Source organism: Bombus pascuorum, chromosome 9 (assembly GCF_905332965.1).
Source record: "Bombus pascuorum chromosome 9, iyBomPasc1.1, whole genome shotgun sequence".
Taxonomy (NCBI): domain Eukaryota; kingdom Metazoa; phylum Arthropoda; class Insecta; order Hymenoptera; family Apidae; genus Bombus; species Bombus pascuorum.
Genome location: NC_083496.1, coordinates 8731488 through 8737487, shown reverse-complemented (window position 1 = coordinate 8737487; position 6000 = coordinate 8731488).

The following is a 6000-nucleotide window of genomic DNA, read 5'->3' as shown; positions in this document are numbered from 1 at the left end:
GTAAACACCTATTTGAAAATAACTTGTTTGGGAATTACCAGAAGTCAAAGATTCGTTGTTTGTTTAATCAATATCACGTAATGTATCTCCTTTCATTGCTCAACGGGGTTACACGTTGTCAAATAAACAGCTGTCGTTATTATCAGTCGTAAAACGTATGATTATATCAAGCTTAAATTATGCAGCGTGCCCCAGAAGTTTAAACGATCAAATGTCTCCAGTAGGTTCTATAGGTAATACGAAACAATATTATATAAACATGGGTCTGCTGACGTTTTATAAAAATGTTATAATAAAAATACGAAACCTAAAGGCACTAGAAGAACATCGTGAAAAACTGGTCGGGGAAAACACATTATTTGTTCCACGAGGTCGTCAAATCTTACATCGTCAGTCTTTTATCAGTGGGGAATAGTGAAAGCGATTGTGTATCGTACAAGAATCAATTCGCGACAAGAAGCAATAGAAAAGATTAATGGTTTATTCATTGAATAAATTTGCTCACAATTGCAACAGCAAGATAAACATGAAATTCGAAGTGTAATGGACTCGATTTCCCTATGATGACAAGTTTGTGTCCGAAACAAAGGGCGGCACTTTGAAATGGAAATACAAATCAACTTCTTTTGACGTAATAAAGCGTTCACAGACACATGTTTATGCAATTTCTTCTTGTTTCCCGATCGCTTAAACGTGGGACACTCTGTATGTTCCGGAGTCCATAAGACAAGACTGTAGAGGAAGACGATGGATTTGTTGATATTGATGACAAAATCTACCTCTTAGCCTACACGCTATCTTTTAAAGTTCCATCAACCGATCGTCAGTGACAGACTCGATAAATAAATAATATTTACTACAACTCTTTTACAACAGGTTTGCCTTCGATTCTTTCACTTGAGCTGGTTCGTGGAAAAGCTACCAGGCTGTCTCGTAATTCGTTCCGTGAAAGCGATACCTATGAATTTTCATGATTTGCTGGAATTGGCGACACTTTACGCGGAACCAGGCTATGCCTTCCACGATTTCATTCTCGTACGTGGAACGAATTCCTTTCAGAAGTTGAACGTGCACTAAAAAGATGCAGGTGAAGATATACATAAGCACTTGCCTACTTTTTCTCATGATATACATCTGCTGTATTTATGCACGACTGCAGATAAGTAAGGCAGATAAAGAACGAAAACTAGTCTGGTAACATTAAGGGTCTAAAAGAATATCTTCTATATCGTCTCATTCCAAACAAATTGAGATGAATTGCTGTAGAATTACACTTTCGAAGAGATAAAAATCACCATTGGTTGGAACAGCAGCACTATTTGACCTTTCAATCTGAGTGTGAAGCGATCGATAAAGTTACAGTATCGGTGTAGCAGAGAGAGCAATTGTACCAGTGAATGGTTTAACAGGTACGAGCCAATGGCAGAACCCGCATCTTCTGGTGCCACGCCCCATCAGCCTCCAGCAGATCAGTACCTGGACCAGGATGCTCGAAAGGCAGACTTGAAATTGTCCTAACCACTTCAATCTGTATTGTGTATTCTTTGAAAATAGCGAATATATCTATGAGTGTCCAGTTTCTATTACTTACAGAATTCTGTTACACGTTGGACGTGTTCCAAGATGGTATCATGCAAATGAAATCTCAACACAAGGATTCCAAGTGCAGGCCATACTTTTTCAGTAGCGAGCTTACTGGAAATGTATAACAGGTAGCCATTATTATTACAACATCGCGACAAAATGGCGAATCAGTTGATGGATTGCAAAGAGTAAAAAAGGTAAATAGATATACACATGTAGAATAGATTAGGGATGAAATGACAAGACATTAGTTGCCGTGAGGATGTTACTAATCCGCTACTTTGATTTAGAAAGTTAGTAACGTGAAAAAATAGATTTGTTAACGTTCGTAATTAATGTTTTATATTAATTTTATATCGGTGGATTTAAGCGCGTTTTTAATATAGAAAATTCCAAAATTTTACTAACGATTACTTGATAAGTAACACTTAGTCTAAATCTACTCTAATAGTATTTGAAATAAAATTTAATTCAATTTGAGGCGCTAAATTCTTTAATAAACGTAGAAAATAATATTATAAAAACTTATTATAATAAATCATAATCATTTTAGATCTTGGAATACAATATCGTTACAAAATTTTAATTAGCAGATGCAATTAGTAAATACAGTTCTTTAATATTCAAACTATTTAATAAAAATGATATAATACCAATCACTCACTCTCATCTGAATTATGTCGATTCAGAAACAATATACAATACATATAACAGACGCATTGTTTTCCGTTTATTATACTATATACCTCGCATCTCAGAGAACAGCTGCACTTTCTCTAAAAAGAAAGTACCATTAAATTGTTGAAATGAAACGACGCTCTAAGTTCTTATTCCCGTCAATTTTTATATTTTTTCCAGAAAAAAAAAGAAGAACGAAATCGATATATTAATAGCGTTTGAAAATGACGTTAATCGCTGCTATTTTTTCACTGGATAAGTTATAAGTTACTGCAAGTACAGTACATCGAGAAGCTTAAGCTGATCCTGAACGTAGCTCGATACCAGAAGAGCGGCGAGTTGTGACAACTTCTTGGAAAAGATTAGGCGTCGTTAGCGGCCTTCGCCGGACATCGACCCTGTCGGTAGTGAGTCTGTCTCAGCCTCAATGTTGCTCAAGTTCCCAGATGTCTAAACATCGAATTCTTCCATATAACGTGATCACCGTACGAGATCGAATATTTCCGTGATATGTTAATACTTCATTTCGCCATAGGACTATAATAAGTTATAAAAGATTCCGTATCCGGTAATTTTTAGCGGCATCCCACTGCGTGCGCCATTTTGGTACCACGCTATTAGGATTCGAAATGTTGCATTTTAAAAGCAAATTGAAATTTGAGTTAACTTCTCTGGCATAAGTTTTGATTGAGACTTTACCTCAACATTGATTGATTAATGAAATTTCCTGTTCATTTTATGGTAGTTGCGATTGCTTTTATTCAGATTACTTTACATTTCTGTTAAAACACCAACTATCGTATGACATGAAAAATTAGAAGATAAAATGTAACGGACAGAGCTACAATACTTTTACTTGCTTAAAAAACTAAAATAATTTTACTACTCGTCATATCTTATCATTTGAAAATACTTTAAAACTACCAATAAGAGGTAACAAGAATGTTTGGTTAAATTAGAACATTTTTCCTATTTATCACGCCATATATTCGAGGATAATTTGAAGAACGAAATGAACTCGTTGGAAAGAAGTAGAAGATATACAATTGAAATAAACAATTCTTCGTCTCGATAACCCAAACCCAAGCCAAATCAGATTCTAAACTTTTCCACTACAATCGTATCACACATATCAATTTCAACGTGTCATTCTAAGCAACAAGCGTCGGTATTAAAACGGTGCCTAAGGAATCGGAGCCTCGTAGCACGTTAATTAAATCTTGTCAGAAATGGAAACAGGTAGTCATTGACGGTGAGAAGCACACGAGCCCTTAGAAATCGGCCCGGACAAAATCTCTAGAGGAAGAATGAAAGTAATGTCGTAAATCCTTTTGCGGGAGGTTCTCGCCGTTGCATTGCGAGCACTTGTGCAAGAATCTCTCGTAAGTCAATCCACTTCCCCTCCGATGGTTCGCCGGGTTTCCCACTCGACAGCCATCTCTCCCACCAAATCTGTCCGGGAAGAATCCGCGGAACGTTGGAAGGGATGGTTCTGCCCTCCTCCCTGCTTCAGAAATCTTTACTCTATCGGTTAGGTGGAGGAACCTTGTACTACAAGATGGATAATTTGTCGTTTTAACGGCAGCGCACGCCGACGCAAAAATCTTGTCCTTCGACGAAACAACCAGCCTACCGGATCTCCTTTCTAGTTTTTGCGCCAAAGGGATACTGTCGGAAATATTCGTCGGAAGAATACCGCCCTATCCTTTCCGGGTTTCCCAGTGACGTAACGCTACGTCACGGAAACGCGTCACGCGTATTTCGTCAACTTATCAATGGAAATTCATATATCTTGCGAGTCCTGACAAGGGAAAATAATTTAAATGTGTTAATAAATGGGATTTCGTTTTTTCCCGTATTATTAATTTGTTAATCCGTCTATTTCACCTGTTTAATCTGTCGTCCTGGTCTCTTAGCCAAGAATATTTATAATTTCACAATTAGTAACCAACGATGACATTCTAATTGGGTCAATTTAATTTTTGCAAATATAAATACGATATGATTTATTTCTAATGGAAATGACACGCATAGTACGGCATTTGAATGAGAATTTGGGATAAAAATCAAAATTCGCTAGTGGTGTTCGTAGACCACGTTTGCCACGGTCGCACGTTCGCAGTCCACGTTCGCAGGTTCGCAGTTCACGTTCGCAGGCGACGTTCGCACGTTTGCAGACCACGTTTCCACGTTCCATAGTGCGGCATTTGAATGAGGATTCGGGACAAAAATCAACAAATGCGTATAATTCGAATGCACAGCTTTCCAGAAACTTGATATCAAAGGATGTGACACGAGTAAACTTTTGTTTATTTTCGTTACGCCCTGGCTCAGTTGAATATTTATTTCCTTGACCAACCACACGCGGTGACGTTTCAGTAAATAGTGCTGATACCAAGGACAATCTTTCTATTATTTCGTAAGGATCATGCACAAGTCATTTATCCTCCCCTTCGTTCCATAAGATATTGTGTTCACACTTAACAAAAGACAGGGATTTTGTATAACTTAAAAAATTTGTTTGGAATAAATGTGATCAGAATTCCACTCCTCAACCAAGTCGCAATTACGAATGGATTTTGATAGAAAAATAAACAACATCCAACGTAATAGTTTGTAGCAAAAAAAAGTCATATAGCAATGTGATACAATATTTTCTTGACACAGAACAATTAAAATTATAGGATAATTTGGACCCTTTTCTTTTAAGATCGTCCTTCAAGGAAAGAAAGAAATTTTTAAATTATTAATTAACATTATACATATCTTTGCTCAAATTCTTTATATTTAAGATGTAACAAACGCCATTTAACAAGAATATATAATTGAGTGAGTGAGCTAATTTTCATGCGATTAGATTTTGATGTACGAACCATGTTTACTAATCCTCTATCGATTCTAGGGGAAATTATTGTTTACATTTATACTACTTACAGACTGATGATATCATCGAATAATAAGATCAAAACCGAACAAATATTATTTCGATTTTTATTCTCTATATGTCACACTATGCTGTATATTAAAAAGTAATAGATCCATGTATAAATAAAGAAATTGTTATGTTCAAGAGGAAATCTCTGGTTAACAAGTGAAAATGTAAAAAACAAAAAGACTTTTCTTACTTGTGACGTTCTTATTTATTTTCTGTGTATCGAGTGACCCATAAATACGCATGTGCATAAACGATGGGTGAAACGCGTTGATCGATTTACATAATAATCGAAGCAAAGCTTCTTGATATCAGAGGCCAGTATGACGCAAAGAAATATGTAAAAGTTGTCTATGTGCCATATGATATATAAATGAAAGGCGTTAACGGCGCGTTACTGCGTCGCCTAGTTAATTAGAAGAATTAATTAGCATCGATAAGTAGCATAATTAATATGCGCAACCGAGGCGCCTTCCTCCGGATGTCGATGCGGTGTCGAAGATGTCGCGATTTTCGGCATCGTGAAACGAACTCCCACACCTCCATCTTCGACCACCTACGATGATTCGTGCATCACATCGAATTAGCAGAATGCCAAGGTACGAAGGGAAAAGTCTCTTAACTCGTATAAATCTTTATTGTACTTGATCGAGCGAATTAAACGAGTTTATTGAGAAAATTAGTTTTCGAAACTTGTATGTATTTGCATAAAATTAATGCCGGTTCTATATATGTTCGGCTGTGTTTCTTTTTGCGATTTTGTCGAAAAGGAACGTAACGTGACGAAGTAAGCAGATAATGCGTTG